Below are 17816 nucleotides of genomic sequence, written 5' to 3'. Positions count from 1 at the left end.
GACTGGCTGTGGACTGTGGAGCACCGCCACTTGCCCTGGTGGTGGCATTGGCTGGACTGGGGTAGTGGAGGTATTGTGGGACAGGTTACTGGCAGGTGTTACAGCAGCTGTTTGATTTGAATACATCTGCCTGGGTAGGAACAGTGCCAGAAGCAGCAGCCCAGTTGGAGCCTGGCTGCCAAGGCTCTGCCCATGTCCACTCCACTGATGTGCAGTACATCTCACTGGGTGCTGCGTGCATGAGAACCACTGTCTCCAGGCCGGTGCAGGCAAAGTGTGATAGCTTTCTTAACCATTGTTTTCAGAGTGGACAATTAAGCTACAGTAATGAACATTTTGTGTGTAGTCTTCATGGCCATAATAATGCCTTCCTCACCAAAGGCAAGCCCAAACTCCTGTGGAAGGTCCTGCTTTATACATCGGTGCTTCAAGGAGCTCAAGCCAAGCCATCTACTCAGCCTCTCAGACTTACTAACCAAGGTGAAGATCTTTTTTTTTTTTTGGGGGGGGGGGATATATTTTTTCAACTGGAACCCCTTGTCTTGGATGGATGTTTTGTTGGATGGTGTCTTTGTTTCCCAAATTATTGCTGTGCTAGAATATTCTCTCTGGATCTCCTTTGCTCCTCATTTCGCAGCCACACATTTGTTCTGCCTTCACCTGTCTCTCTTGGTTCTCAGAACCTACCTATGGGATCCATTGGTGAGGCAGCCGAAAGAGTATTTAATGTGTGCATGTTTGTGTGTGTGCATGCAAGCTCACGTGTTGCGCCTGCTTGCATGTGCAAGTGTGTAATTTGAACTGTAGTTTGAGATGAGTCTGTAATTCTAAAAAGTTGTAGAAAACTTTGAACTACAGATTTTTAGACTCTGAAGAAAACAACTTGTGTGATTTACATTTAGATGTTAAAAAAATATATTGCCGGTGGTGTTTGTTGTGGAAAGTTTTATACACTGGAAAAAAATTCCCTGCCACTCTGATATATTCTGTACACAAAAGGATGATCAATCCAGACCCTCTCTAATGCAAAGAAAATATGATCCAAAGCTTTTGGTTACACCATTTTGACCCCACAACTCAGAAATTGCAACAGATTTTTCCATAAAACACTGGATAAGGACGAAGGCCTCAGGGAAGTATGCATATACTTTCCATTGTTCTAGAGCTTTGGATAAATGTTAAACACTCCCAACACTTTATCTGAAGGTCAGAAAGTTTATGCTGCGGGGCTTGTGTGTCAGGCTTTCTGAATTAAGATTCAGAATTTGTATTTAAAAGTTGTGTACTGTTCCACATGACTGATTTTTTTTAGATATATCAAATATTCTTTTTAAATATAATTAATTGCAATAATGACATCAGTGGAATGCACACAAAATTCTCAATGAATATGCCATTATACTGAACTCAGTTCTTCACTCAAGTCAGTGAACAATAACCAGAACAGAAATAACCTTCCATTATATCAGGGGCTGTCAATGCAGCATATTTAGAGCATGTTCAATTGTAGGAAAAAAGTATTTGTGTACTCATCAAGATTAAATGTTCATAAATCTGGAGGGCAACAGTAATTCAAATTTTGATTTGATTTGATTTTTTGTATAATTCAGGTAGTAAAGTATTAGAGTAATGTATGAATATTGCAAACTGATATAGGTTTCCAATTTTTTCCAAATTTCTTTACTAACTTTCCTTTTGATATTTTTGTAGCTCTAGCACACTTGGACACATGACTGGAGTAGTTTTAGACTCTGATAGAATAAACTGATGTTTTCTTAAAATGGTCATATAATTTCTTTAACCTCCAGTGAATATTTTTGACATATTTTTATTTTATCTTAACTTTGTATCTCACAGTATCGTTTTTTGCACAGATTTTATGTAACAAAAGACAGGAGTTAGTCAGAGCCAGGACTTGGGTCCCCAGCCATGGCTTCCCTGGGACCTCATGTAATTGAAGTAGATGGGCCTCCAATGCTGATAAACTCAAAGTCAAAGAGTTTTATTCTGCTGGCCTTACCACTTCTAAGTTTACTAGGTGCTCGGAGTGTATTCTGCATCCTCTTGATTTGTCTTGGTTTTAAGGCAAGAACTGCAAAGTGGATATAAGCATATTATAGAGCCATACCCCTTGCCAAATTACCCTTTAATAGATCCCAATGGAGGGAAGTGAGAACAAATTGGAGGGAGACCATAATTTTTCTACAGGACATGTCATTTATTTATTTTTGTTCATCCTCACCTGAGGATATTTTTTTTCATTGATTTTTTTAAAAGAGAGAATGAAAAGGTGTGTGGGGGGGAGAGAAACATTAATGTGAGAGAGACACATTGATTGGTTGCCTCCCACACATGCCCCAACTGGGGCCAGCGATTGAACTCAGATATGTGCCCTTGACTGGGAATTGAACCCAACACCCTTTGGTGCTCAGTCTAATGCTCCAACCACTGTGCCACAGTGGCCAGGACAGGACATGTGATTTTGTGGTAGGAGAATTCTAAGATGGATGAGGAGAGTTGTGGGACAGCTGATCTTCATTTCTCTCTTTTTAAAGAGAGAAATAGTGCCTCCTACTTAGGGTACAACAATCAAACATTTCTCCATTCAGACAACATGTATTTAGTTCCCTAGATGCCCACCATTGTGGTAGGTTCTAGAAAGGATATAAAACTGAAAAGCTATCTCTCTTTAGTGAGCTTACACTTTAGTAGGGTATGAGGAAAGTGGAAAGTGAAGGAAAAAAGAGGAATATAACCATAATGTGAGGCAAAATGCATTGTGGGTGCTCACTAAATACTTGCTGGAGGAGTGAAAAAGATGCATTAGTGTGCGATTGGGAATCAGTGGCTAGAGCGATCACATACATTCCAAAGCTGGTGTTTTGAATTGGCCTTTAAAACAGAAATAGGATATTCAAAGGTAGCTGTGGAGGGAAATCTGGGTGTAGGATATAACAGAAGGGAAGAGGAGCAGGGAAATACTGTGAGTTGTTCAGAGGACAGTGGGCTACTTCTTGGGCTGGAGTGATGTGTGGTAGGGGGTAAAGAGTGGGAGATAGAGAAGGCTGGTTACTTCACTCAGTCTCCTCTAAAAAGGCTCCCGACTTCCTTTTCTTGTGAGCACTCACTACTCCTTGAAGGTATATATCCACCTACTTATTTGATTTTCGTCTGTCTTTTTCTTTAGAATTTCAGTTCTAGGAGGGCCGGGACTTAGCTTTACATACAACTGTGTCATTGATGTCTAGAGTAGTGACCTACAACCAAGATTACTCTATCCTGCAAAGCTATCATTTAGAATCGATGGCCATATAAAGAGTCCACAAGACAAGAAAAAGCTAAATGAGTTCATCACTACCAAACCAGTATGATATGAAATGTTAAAGGGTTTTCTTGAAGGAGAAGAACAAAAATATCAACAATAAAATGGCAATTAATACATATCTATCAACAATTCAATCTACAAACAAAATGTACAGGCAGAACAGAAACAGACTCATAGATACAGAAAACTTTTTGTTGCTTGCCAGATGGGTGGAGGCTGGGGGAATGGGTAAAAAAGATGAAGGAATTAAGAAGTACAAATTGATTGTTAGACTGATGAACCTCAAAGGGAAGGGGGGAGGGAGGGCGGGATGAAATAAACCAAAGAACTTCTGTGCATATATGCATAACAGACAATAGTGTGGGGAAGGTAGGAGGGGGGCAGGATTGGGGAAGATGGGGTCAATGGGGAAAAATGGGAGAAACATCTGTAATACATTCAACAATAAAGATGAGTTTAAAAAAAGTGTTTGTTAAAATAAATGTTCACATGTATGAATTTAATTCTTAGAATAATCTTGTGAGGCAGGCTGGGCAGATACCTCTATTTTATAGTGTGGAGACTGGGGTTTGAAGAGTTTGAATGATTTGCCCAAGGCAAAGACTTGATATCATGGTCTCTTAGCTCCAAGTTCATAGATACCATAATTGATCACTTATATTGCCATGAAAAGTAGTCCTGCAACTTTTTAATCTTAAGTTTTTGGACTGAATTTAATTTTGTGCATATTTTCTGAAACTTTGTTTTTTTAAGCCAAAAATTTCTGCAACTATTAAAAAATTTTTTTAAAAATCTTGCCTTTTCTCTTCTCTGGAGAAAGCCAGTGAAAACGGAATGTTTCATTATTATTGTTTTCAGCAGTTTCTAAGATACATATTTATGAATAGTAGTTGCAAAATGACATTGTTTTTCTAAGCATAATATAAACAATTCTTAATATTTAAGGAGAGAAAAAAAGATTTCATGTTTCTTACAGTTCATTCTGCCACCAGGCTCAGAATTTAAAGAGACTTCTGTGCTGTGAAGAACCATCTGAGATTCAGGAGCAAGTTCAAAATGGGTTATGAATAGAAAACTCTTCATATTAGTTGCCACTATGGCAATTTAAGCCATTTGCAGACTGAAAGAGAAAGTTGGTCTTTTCCGGCCACTTTAGCACACTTTCTCTTTTCATTTTAGGAAACTTATTTTTTTTCTCTTATTATTCCATTTCCCTTTCACCTTCCAAGACTTGTTTTCTTTATATAAATATAATATTTTTTAATTTATTGAATATTTAGTTGTGTTGTCTATTCACCAAACATTTCTTTGTTGTCTACTCTCTGCCAATTAGCATATCAAATGCTGGGAATTTAAAATTTAATGAGGATACAACCCTTGACCTCAAAGAGCTCAATATTTGTATAAAATGCTAGTCAAGTAAACCATTAGTTACACAGTGTGGTGTTCATACTTTAAGCACAGCATTTTTTTAGGAGCCTAAGCTAGGACCCTAATCGAGATTGGGGGATCACGGGGATCTTCCTGAGAAGGTAAATAGTGCTTGAAGTTATTTGGACTGGGAGAGGCGTAAGCAAAAGCCAGACTACATAGATATTTGTAAGTCATATTATGTTTGTTTACCAGTTTAAGATAGTATGGTTGGCCTGGGAGATATTTTAAGTAGGGAGTGATATGGTTAAATCTTTTTCTCTTATAGATGACTCAATAACTGATGCAATCTAGAAGAGAAATAATGATGGTAGGAGTAAGAAGGATGGGGGAAGCAGTCAGATTCTAGGGATACTAAGGAGAAAATTTATTGCTAAGTTAAATTGACTGATAGTGGGCGGTGAGCAAGGTCATGGAGTCCTGTGTGAAGACCCCTAACTTCCCTCCTTGACCTACATGTGAACAGACAGCTTGCTGTTCACTGAGAGAGATCATGCAGGCAAGGGGATTTTGGGGGAAGATGACAAGTTTATATCTGGACGCGCCATGTTTGACATCTAGTTAGATGTCCAAAAGTTAGGTGGATTATGTATTAGGAGCTCATGATCAAGAATGATTAGATATATATTTTGAGAAGTTTGTCACTGGAAGTAAAGAACACTAAGTCAAAATTTTGGGAAAAGAAACATTTTAAGGGTAAAAAGAGGAAGATGGGTAAGAACGTAATTAGAGAGGTAGAAGGTCACCAATAGTTGACTCTCCACTCATCCTACAGCATTCTAATAATCTGATAATTCTTTCTTTAAACTGGCTCATTTGAGACCTTCAAGACATGGACATTTGAGTCCTTAAAGACATTTAAAGCTCCTATAGGGTTTTAAATGTTACTCACCTTAATTATTATCCATAAGAGAGGCTAAAGGTATGAATTTATCTCAACCAAGGACAAATAATAAATATCTGAATTTAGACAGGTCAGAAATGATTTGTCACCCTGTAAATAAGCTTACTATTATTATAGATAGTTTGAAACATTAAGTGTCTAGAATTACAGGTGGTATTTAAAAAACTGAAGCAACATGCCACTTAGAATTTAGTTGTCATTTATTGCCATGTCATATCACAGCAGTACATAAAAGAAGACATAGATGGTAAATAGATATTGGATCAGAACAGTGCACACTGTGCAAAACAATGGTGAGTGGCCTCTGATTTATTCAAGGCCAAAACATATAGGTATGGAATAAACCTCATGAAGGTATGTTAGTTAACCAGAGGTAAGTTGGATCTTTACAGTTTTAATTTTGTTAATTATAGTCTGTTAGGAACGTACCCCTCCTTATCCCCCCAAACTCTGTCTTCTCTGTGTATTTATAGTTTAATAGTTGCATACAATGACTGTACATTTTGTGGGGAAGAAGAACTATGGGGTCAATAAGGAAGTGGGCCAGGTCATGAAACCAAGTGTAGGGAATGTGGGAAAGCGTGTGCATTTAGTTTTCATTTATTTATTCACTCAGTAAATAGATGTTGACTTAATGTGTGCAAACAAATATTAGCTCCAAGGACACAGATATAGTCAAGTAAGGAACATGCCCATGTTCATAAGTAACTGGAATGCCAGGTAGATGAAGAAGGAGTGACAGGCAAGATACAAGTGGTTATACACACAAGTAGTTTGGAGGAGAAAAACATTACTTCAAGAAGAACTATACAGAGAAGCTTAAAGGAGGGGTAAAGTTTGAGCTGTATGGGAAGAAAGATTCAGGGATGGTGGTTCTCAACCCTGACTGATCAGAATCACCCAGGGAACTTTTAAAGACTATCAATGTCTAGGAGCCTCACTCGATGACCTGAAACACCACCTGTGGGTGGGTTCATATTTTTTGTTGTGGTGGTTGTTAATCCTCACCTGAGGATATTTTTTCCATTGAATTTTAGAGAGAGTGGAAGCAGGTTGGGGTTACAGAGAGAAAGACAGACAGAGAGAAACATCAATGTGAGAGACACACATCAATTGGTTTCCTCCCGAGAGAGCCCAGCCAGGGCCAGAGATTGAAGTGGCAATCCAGGTATGTGCCCTTGACTTGGAATTGAACCCATGACTCATTAGGTGCATGGGCCAATGCTCTATCTACTGAGCCATACCGGCCAGGGTGGTTCATTCATTTTTAAGGACTTTTTTAGGTGGTTCTTTTTTTTATTCAAGGTTGAGAACTACTGGATCAAGTTATGGGAAACATGAAGTTTCTAGTCCTTTTCCAGTGTATGATTTGACTTTTAGTAACTAGAACCCGTTAAGCAAAATACTTATTCTTTTATAACCATTTTTATGACTTATAACTCCTTATAATTTAGTAATTTTCTTTTTTATTTCTTTGCATATAGTATTTAAAATATTTAAAAATAATAGAAAATGAAGAAAGCAATCGGGCTTAAAGGCTTTATTATTATTATTTTTAGAAAAGATCTTCCAAAATAATTCTGAATTCATTATAACTCACCTCAATTTATAATGTAGTATATATTTATAAGAACTTCTAATTATGACAGAACTATTCAATTATGATCACTCTACCTGAAAAGATAGGCAAGTACAAAATATGTTTTGAAAAAGAGATTTTAAATGATAAGTTATGGACATCTAAGTATTTTAAACTATCTGAAACACTAATTAATAAACTATTTTCCTAGAGCATTCTGATTCATTGTGGCTGTTTTTATATGTGCCATTTAAATGTTCATAGGGAAAATTATGCTGACAAATGGAGAAAATGGAAAGCTATCTAGTATGCCTTCTATATAACCTTTTATTTTAGTGAACATAGATGTCTTGTAGTTCTTATTTTTTATTTTTATTTTTAATTTTTTTTCTTTATTGATTTTAGAGAGGGAGGAAGTGAGAGGGGGAGAGAGAGAGAGAGAGAGAAACATCGACGAGAGAGAATATTGACTGGCTGCCTCCTGCATGCCCCTCACTGGGGATTGGGCCCACAACCTGAGCGTGTGTCCTGACCGGGAATCGAACCAGCAACCTCCTGGTGCATGCGTTGACACTCAACTGCTGAGCCACACCAGCTGGACTATCTTGTAGTTTTTAATATCTCCAAGTAAATAAAAACCAGATGAATAAAACACTAGACAACATCAGTTTAGTTGGTCCTAGTTCTACTGTTATGAAGATGAAGAAGCAACATCCAATTACATTGGCAATTCATACAAAGCAGTTGGTAACATTGCTTATCATTTTTTTATTCCTAAATAATTTATCTTAGAATTGTACATGAAGTCAGTTGTCTACCAGGAAGTCCAATGAGCCAGCCACCATACCAATTGTATTTGCCTTACCAACTGTTAGGTTTTTGAAATTAGCAAAAAAGTATTGAATTACTTCTTTAGCTACCATCGTAAAAGTATTATTTTACCTGTTTTTTTTTTTTTTTTTTTTGGTTCTTGAGACCTGCCTTTGAGTAATTTTCTGTAGTCATAATGTACTTTTGCTTAAGTTTCATGGTAAAATTTTCTTTACTGATTTGTTAGTGTATCTAAAATTATGATGACGTTAGATATATTCTTCACCTAAGGCATCTTATAGGCACCCACTTCTAAGAGGTTAGTCCTTGAACTAAGGCAGGAACTCTGTTTCCTCTACCAACCCCACAAATAACACAAAATAACACAAATAACATAAACCTTAAAGAAAGTTTAAAAAATAATATATGATTATTTATAAAATTAGACCATTGTATTAATTATATTGCATTTATATGTAGCATATTAAATACATTAGATTAATTATTAGAAGAGTGACTGGTCCTTTATTTACTGAGCTTTAATTCACATACCATAAAATCCTTTTAAAGAACACCATTGATGGTTTATAGTACATTCATAAGGTGTAACTGTCAAAGATTTTTATCACCTTAACAAAGACCCCTCTAGCCATTAGACTTCTCCTTTACAAAGTTTCATTTAATCCTTGAAATATCAGAGAATCTGTCTGTGTAAGAGGACAATAGCTAGAGTAAAAAATGGTTGCTATAGCACCAATTACAGTAAAAGCTGGTATACCTGGCTTCTGATACAATATCTATTACCTGGCATTTCTGTACACCTGTTGATCTCTCACAATTAAAAAATGATAATCTTCAAAAAGATAATCTTAAGATTTTGGAAGATTTTGATGTTTTTGTAAATAATCAAAGAAAACTGACCATGTTCAATATATGTTTAGTATTAAATTCAAGTATAAAATGTGTATATACATATAGATGTCTATATATTACATTCTGTTAATCAAACTATGTGACTGTAGAATTTCTTATTTTATGATATCACAGAACACTGTTTTATCTTTTAAAGTTATAATCTGAGACGTTGTAGTGTCTTGTGACTCATACATGGTGTGTATGACCTAATAGTCTTGTTTAAATGTGATATTGTAGAAGGCTTAAGAATAACAGACACAAAGAAAAATTTTTCCTGGGATATGACTGTGATTGTCCAGAAAGGAAGTAATCTAATAGGCTTCTGCAAAGCACACTAGGGCCTTAACATTCTGCGGGATGGAGGAAAATGGTCATAGTAGTCGCTATTTCATTTTCATCCTAGCTCATTTTGGTCTTCAATTAATACTCGGTTGAGCATCTGCCATATGCATTACCAGGTAATGTGTGCTATAGCCAAACTGAGAATTAATTTTCAAATGAAAATCAGAAGGGCTAGTCTATTAATTGTCGGCATCAGCTTCTAACCTTACAGGTAGTATTTGAAAAGAGTTAGTTCTCCTGGAGTCTGATAATGGGATCCTTTACAACAGCTTCCTAATCATCAGAACCAGCTGCAAAGGACAGGATTTAGTTTAATTAATTTTTTTATCATAGAGCCACAAATTGGTATGACTGATTTTTCCTTTGGTCAAACAGATAGATTATTGACTTGTTCAGGTGATAAGGTAGTTTGTTTTGCCATTTAAACATTTAACAACTTAGCCATCGTTTACCATGTGATACCATAACATTTGATGATTTTCAGGGGTTGGACAAACACATCAGACAGCCAGATAAACCATGATTAAGAGCACCATGAAATTTGATGCTTATAATTGAAGTGTGGCCACTCATAAAGAATGGGTTAGAAATGAAAGAGGAATTGCGGAAATTGCAGCAGAGAGAGGTCAGAAGCGATCCTCATTGTTGGGAGGGCCACCAAGGACAGGAAATTCTTTATTGAACAGTGCTATTTTTCAAAAGAAGGCATTTGAAAATAGTTTCTATCTTGTAGGTATTTTTGAACTAGATCTATAGTATCTATTGAGTCTATACTTTCTTTGTAGTGTAGACTACATCCTTTGTTTTTAGATGATTTGCCTGATCATTGGTTTGATCTGGTTGAGAGCATTGATTTATTAATTGATGACTCATGAATTTACCACAGTATCAAAAAATAAATGAACAAACAAATTTGGGGAGCGGGGATAGTGGTGCATTTTATTCTATATAACACTGGCCTAAATATCACTGTGTTTTACTGGAAACATTGATGAATATTTTGGATATAGAACTTGAAATACAGGAAACAAAATGTCTACATATTTCTGAACAATCAGGGGAATCCATGCATTAATAACAAATTCTAGCTATAGCATGTTTAACAAAGAGAGGCACTATAAAGAGAAATAATAATAATTTCAAGATTTCATTCTCTTGCCAATTGTAGTTCTAACCCACTTGAGAGACTATTGTTTCTTATTTTACCTTACACCTACATTTCATAGAACTGCTTAATAAACCAATGAAAATAAACAGTGTATTTTGAACATCTACTATGTGTCAGATCCTGTACAAGCCACAGTGATTATTGTATACTCTAAACACATGCTACTTATTTCACTATAATTTCCCATCTGTTTATTGTATTTGATCAAATAATAGTTTTTTTTATATCTTGCTTAGAAACCATGTTAATATAAAGTGGACTTCATTTCTGCCTGGTCAGACTATAAACTGTAGTACTCAAATGAAAAATTTACTGTTATTTACAGGGTGGGGTAAAAGTAAAGTAGATTTACAGTTGTGAGTATGTGAAACACAGAGGTTATTCTTGTATTATTATTTATTAATTATTGTATTATTTTTTATGTGAACAACTGTACCCCCGCTTTTGCCCCACCCCGTATTTTTAGCTAAAATGGTCTAGTATAGAATGGAACAGACTATAATAGAAGGTTCATAAATCAACAACGTGCTCATTAATAGGGCTTCTTTCCCACATAATTGAAGCTATTTTTGATATAAAGAAAAGACCAGTTTAATGATTTGTTTTGCATCCTTTGAGCACTGTGATAAGTACTGGCTATGTGATCACAATGACATTATGTGTTCTCTGACCTCAAGGAGTTTCAGTTCACCGAAATATTCACTGAATCTTGGGGGACACTATTCATTTATAAAATGAATGGAGTGTTAAGTTAGTAAGTTAGATGTATCAAGTAATAAGTCATAATTATAGGCACTAAACTATGAATATCATGCAGGCAGAAGCCGTATCTGTCCCATTGGCCACCCTGGAATCTAGTATGATGTCTGGTACAAAGTAGGTGGGCTTAATAAATATTTCTTAAAGGTCTATTGAATAAGTAATGACCTTACTGTTATAGTCAGTAAACTGAAGATGTTCAAAGGAGAGAGAAGGAGAGGGAAAGGGAGAAAGAGTATTGAGGACAGAGACCTGGGATGATCAGAAAAGCACTAAAAACAGGCCAAGCATATTAAAAATGGTTGCTTGGGAGATAAGATCGCATTGATTTAAACAATTTCCTCTTTTTATGATTTAAAGGTTTTAATGCTGGAAGTGTTTGATGCTAATAAAACTTGTTATATTTAAAACTGCTGGCCTCGAATGAGAGCTGTAAGACTAAGCTGTGAACAAAGAGCAGGAAGGAAAGAATTTCAGAAGGGATTTATGGCAGTCGCTAAATTACAGAAATGGAAAAGGACACAGCATATTTGGAAGGGCTGACTAGAGGGAAGAGGAGTAGGAGCCATGTCAGGTAAATTTTGATGGGGCAGTTATAGGACCAGAGTTTACCCTAGGTGTGCTAGAGGTACCATCTGTGCAGGTCGATTCCAGGACCGGAGGTAGGCCCTGCTTCTCTCCAAGTTATTCCTGTCTACTGACTCGTTTCTGAAAAATATGCAGATACATTTAATAATTTAAATCTCCTATTCTCATAAAATGAATATCTGCTTGATATGCATTACTTCTATTTTAACACAAATGGAGAATTTGAGAGAAGATGCTCGTATTTATGTAGGCCAAGAAGACAAAGGCAACAGGAAGGCCTTGCTGGATGAGATAAAGATCCAAAGAGGGGACTCAGAGGTCATGTACAATTGCATTCTTCATAGTAATTCTGTCCTGAGACCTTGGTAGCAGCTAAAGTCAGCAGTGGTGGGAATGGACGGTCTCTTGGAAGGACACATGAGTTCTTTTTATACTCAAGTTCTCCAGAGATTCACTTGCTTCACCCCTGAATGTAACATCCAATTACTCTCTTGTTGACTTTGACCTTGCGTGGTGCAATGGGAAAAAAATCAGGCTCTATGCTCAGGTATAGCTCTGAATACAGAGATAGTTCTGTTGTTAACTCATTTTGTGGTAACGGTCAAGTGCTGTAATATCTCTGAGCCTCAGTTTCTTCATCTCCAATAAAGGGATAGTACCCTTCAGCAGTAGAAATGGGTGAAATGATATCACTAGAAGTGCCTGACACAGTCATTACTATCTTCCTTTTCTCTTCTGAGGTTGGCCTCTACAGGCTTATTTCACCTTGGAAATTAGTTTTTACTTTCCTGCTTCAGCTTATTGAGAATTCATGACCATTAAAAATCATTTACTGGACTAGAGCCCATAAAAAATGTGCCTTTTTAGAATTTTCTTTTATCTTTATTTATTGTTTATACTATTAAAGATGTCCCCCATTCCCCACTCTTTACGCACCAAATGTTCATCACTAATCATCAGAGAAAAATGTGCCTTTTAAACAATGTGCATTAGCCATTATTAATCACTTCGTGTTCTAGCAAACAGCAATCAGAAGTATTGTACAACAAAGCATTTTTCCCCTTTGCTAGGCAACAATCCATTATCTTTCACATTTACATTCGGTACAAATAGATTTGCTACTTCTTGGTGCAATCACTGAATGCTACAAACCAGGATGTATTACCTTTCTGTTCTTTGCACACTGAAATTGTCAGCATTTTATAGATATCTGTTACAGTGTAACTTCACTTGTAGTTCAGCTATAGCCTGTCCAATTGATGGATTTACTTGCATTATTGGCACTTTATTTCAAGAAATGACGTGGCTTTAAGTGGCAGGAAGAGGGACCTCTGCTCATGGCCAAAGAACAGTTTGTAGCTAAGCCTTGCCTGTGATGTATAAGTGTTGACTGAAGTGTCCTCTTATGGTCCATTCAGAGTGAGATAGCCTTAAGTCACCTCAGTCCAGGGAAGCTCCAGTTCCCCTGGGCTCTCAACCCTCTGGATCCGACAGCTTGGTGTGAACCACCACCCTGGTCCCAGAAGCTAGAAGGAAATTAAATAATGCAAATCAGATCATGTAATTCCCTTCATTAAATACCTCCAGTGGCTTCCCATCGTACTTAGAATAAAATCCAACACCTTGCAATGGTTTACAAAATCCAATTTACACTGTGCCTGCATATTTTTCTGCTGTCATCCCTAACCATTCTTCTCCTCTCTCACCAGATCTAAGCTTCTTTCTGTTCCTTGAATGTGCCAAATTTATTCCACCTTAGGCTGGCACTTCCTGTTCTCTCTGCCTAGAACACTGAATCCAGGAGCACCTACATCCTGTTATTCAATCTCAGTTCAATGTCGTTTTCTTCCACAGCTCTTTCTTACACCCAGGCTGATCTGCTCTTACCCTTTAACTCTCCAGCACATCCCTGTGTTTTATTTTCTTCACAGCATTGATCGCTTTCTGAAATGACACTGCTTATGATTTTAATTCTTGGTTGTCTCTGTCCCTCCTGCAGACTGTAAGCTTGATGATGGGGACTTGTCTGTGTTTTTGCTGCTGTATCCATACTGCCTACAGTGGTGTCTCCCTATAACCAGGTGCTTGCTGAATGCACATTTAAATAAGTAATTTGGAGAGATTGCAGTATACAAATAGTGTACTAAAGAATTGTACACTTGAAATCTATATAGTTTTATTAACCAATGTCACCCCAATAAATATAATAAAATTAAAAATAGATAAGTAAATTATTTGTGGAAATAAAGAACAAAGAAGTGGAAAACACTCAGAGATGAAGTTTGAACTGATCACTGTTTTGTTTGTAGATATGCATGCCTATTCTTTCCTCAGTTATTAGCAATTTACGAGTGGGAGTAATACACAAATGGTGTAAAGAGACTTCAAGTTTGTTTTCCCTTTTCCTAAATAGGAACCCAGGCCAATGCTGGGTTTGTGAGACTGTGACTGTGTATGTCTCCACTCAGTTTCTAAGTAGTTTAGATCCTGCGTCATGCACCTATGCCACATCAGACTAGACGGGGCTCCCAGAAAATCCCAGGCAAATGAACCTGAATTAGGGACTCCAAAGAGATTTTATTACTGTTAAGACTCACAGTTCTTTCTTCGGATGATTGGGATTTGACAATGATAATAATTTTCTAAATCTTTAAGTGTATGCCAACAAGAACTATTTTTGAAGGTGGGTTCTAAATCTATTGTATGAGTTGGAGCTGCCTAAACGTAAGCATCAAGTCTGCCCATGGTAAGTAAAATATAGACAGCTTCAGTCAAAATAATGATCCTGGGCATGAGTTGCTGGCACAATGATTTATTCTGCAGATGCCTGAAGTAAATTAAGAAAACCTTGTTCCCAAGGTTGCTGTCACTAAGCCTTGAGGGAAGGCATTGAAGGGAGCAGGCAGATGGCTGCTGTGTCCAGGTGGAAATACCATTGCAGCAGGCCTCCTGAGATCTCAGCCTTCCTAGCCTGTCTCTTTACTCTGACTGCAGAAATGACCTAACAGAGGCACTTGTATTCTTTCATGGGAGAGGCCTGCAGGAAAGATTATAATTCCCTATTAGAAGAGAATAAGCAGAAAAATCTCATTTGATGTTTACTCACTGTGGAAATAGAATTAACTTTATTCTGTAGACCTCACAGAGAATAAAGAAGATGGATATGTTTAGAGACTTGCCATTCCTTTTCACTTGGTTTAATTTAACAAAAATGAGACTGCATTTAAAACAATTATCTTCTTAAAATAGATGCAGAACCTGGAATGAGCATTGGAAGGAGCATAACATTTGTTTGTGACTGATATGTATGCATGTCAGCATCACCGAAATCCAAACTAAACTACAAAGGACAGTTACTTCCTCAGGTATGCTCTGATTTTACATACCTATGTGAGTATTATGAGCTTTGTACTATAAGGGGTAAACATCAATCCTTTCTTTTTTTTGGTCTTTTTGAAATATGATTTTAGTTATGCATTTTAACTTAATATCAGATAGTGTCATTCTGATATATTTAGGTCCAGTGACTCTAAAAGCTACTTAGCGATTAGGTGAACTTCAAATGTTATCCTGCATTAAGAGTTATGGATTTTTGAGTTTCATTTGTATTCCATTGATTTTTTTTTCACCATTGCAATTGAGATTTTTCCAACCTATTCTTATTCTATTTCAGTCGGATTTATGTTTTCAGAACAATAGTTTAAAAATGGGACTCACAGACTTAATTTAATTTGAAATGTACATTAATTTGATGCATTAGGAAAAAATATAAAGGGCTGGATATTCTGTCTTTACTATCTGTAATTCATCATTTTTCCTCAAAAAAAATCAAAGTTTTCTGTAATTTCATTATATCAAGCAACTACTTAATGAAGCTTGAAGGTTATTTCTGAAGCCTCTTTCTATTCTTAAAATGAATTGGTTTGGTTATTTGGATGATGGTTTTGATTTGGAGAATCAAAGAACACAGTGTGTGGAGACAAATCACCATTTCCTTACATTTTTCTTATCCCCTTATCTCAAAAATGAATGCCCTTGTCACAGGATTGAGCCACAGCTGGAAAATGTCAAATAATACTGTTAATTGCGTGTGGCTGATGGATACATTATTTTCTCCCCTTAGACTGCAAAGGCTCAAAAGTAAAGATTCATAGAACCATTTGATTTTTAGATTCAGTCCATCACTGGCATTGTGGAAAACCGTTCATGCTTATTTATTTCCTAGCATCTCTGGAAGAGATACTCCTTGAAAAACAGACTTCATATTGTGTTCAGCAAATCTCTTACATAAATAAATAACTGAAAAGGACTTTAGTTCAGGGTTTCTTTTTCTTTTTCTAGGAGAAAAAAGGGAAACCCAGAAAGTAAACATTGCTTCCTGCTGCGAGAGTGACACGGTGGGCAGGTTTCACGCCCCTTGAACTGATCCCAGCCCCGGGTTCAGTTTTCAAAGGAAACTGTATGCTCTATCAAATTGCAGGACATGAAGCAAGGGAATGAATCGATTCTTGCTAACAAGTGAAAATCCTGATAAAGCACACGTTATTTCAAGTTGTCCTCACTTCAGTAGAGAGTTGAATTAGGAATTTCTGAGTCCTGGGTTTCTATTCTGTGGCCCAACCCATCTTTCAAGTTCTAATACTAGACCATTCCCTTAATCTTAATACCTGGTTTATTGTCTTGATGATACCCTAGTCAACCTATTGACCTTGATGCCTTTCAATAGCAGAATCGCCTTGCATGCCTGTCATGGAGCAATCACAACATGTGTGAATGAATGTATTAGTTCTTAACTTGCATTTAAGGAGAAAGGAAGGATCTCATAAGTTGAGTTCAGTCTATAGCCCCTTCCATATAGGAACTTAATCTTATTTAGTGGCTTGAGTTCCTACTCAGTATTTTATCACCCTTAAACTGCATCAATATTATTTCTCTCTCCACAGCAGAAAAATAACCACAGAACAATAATGCCTCAACCTCTACTCTTGAATTGGTAAGGGTCATGCCCCCATTCTCTCCCAAGAGTCCCTTACCCTGAAGTGGAAAAGTTGCAAATAATATGATGTACCTAGTGATAAGCTGTAGGCTGTAATGGATCAGTATTGCTCATGGCCTCTCTCATTGGCTTTTATCCTCACGGGCTTAGCATCTAAGTGGAGCCTATTTCCTTTGGCAGCGGCTCTCCTTACAGCCTCCTAAATTGGTCATGTGGTCCCTCTGCTCTTGGCCAGCTCAGGGTGGTTCTCGCAACCTTCCCTAGTACAAGGTTATTTATAGTGGTGCTTCCTTTGAGAGTTCATTTCTTAAAACCTAAATCATACAGACACTCAAGTTGTATTATGGAAGCATATCTACATATCAAGGAAACAAGATATCTAATTAGAAGAAATAGAAATTCCATTCAAAATAGTGTGAGGGTGTTTTATTATAAAGATATCGGGGTATTCCATAGAAACAAAGGCAAGATGAACAAATGAATATCAAGGAAAATCAGATCTTAGAGCAGGAGTACAAGCAAAACCAAGAAACTTCCCTCTCCTACCCCATCTACTTTCACAGGTGTCTTGTCTGTTCTTTGCTACAGATGCAGTCTTGGTCATTGCCTGAGAATGGCTGGCCCAGCTTCCCAGTTTATGAGGACACCTAGATCCAGAGACCATTTCCAGCTGCTTCTCAGTTTATATGTCTTAGTTCAAAATCCCGAGAAAGAGAGAATTTGTCTCAGTCCATAGGCCAGAGGTCTGAACCTCAGCTTCATCCAATGTGGTCAAGGTTGGTAAAATGTGATAGAAACACTAGTATCTGAGGCTGCCAGTAGGAGTGGCAGTCTATTGGAAGAAAATATGACATAGACAGGTTTGCTGCTTAAAGTGTACGCTGTAAACACAATTGAGTGTTCTGATCCTTGGTGCCCGTTAGTTAACTCATTTATTTCAGAGAAGGACACTCATCTGATGAGTTTCCTTTGCCTTAAAGAGTGTGCCTAATCAGCCAT

The 17816-nt window shown here is 37.0% G+C and overlaps 1 long non-coding RNA gene across 1 annotated transcript; it reads left to right on the top strand.

Annotated features, from left to right (window-relative positions):
• The first annotated feature begins 13837 nt into the window (after positions 1–13837).
• LOC118631212 lies at positions 13838–17587 on the top strand. The gene is made up of 4 exons (XR_004959745.1): positions 13838–13902; positions 15071–15186; positions 16765–16814; positions 17406–17587. It is a non-coding gene; the product is annotated as an uncharacterized LOC118631212 (long non-coding RNA).
• Positions 17588–17816: the final 229 nt, after the last annotated feature.

This window comes from Molossus molossus, unplaced genomic scaffold (genome assembly GCF_014108415.1).
Source record: "Molossus molossus isolate mMolMol1 unplaced genomic scaffold, mMolMol1.p scaffold_m16_p_15, whole genome shotgun sequence".
Lineage (NCBI taxonomy): Eukaryota > Metazoa > Chordata > Mammalia > Chiroptera > Molossidae > Molossus > Molossus molossus.
The sequence above is the reverse complement of the archived record's forward strand: the minus strand, read 5'-3'. Positions and strand labels throughout refer to the sequence as shown.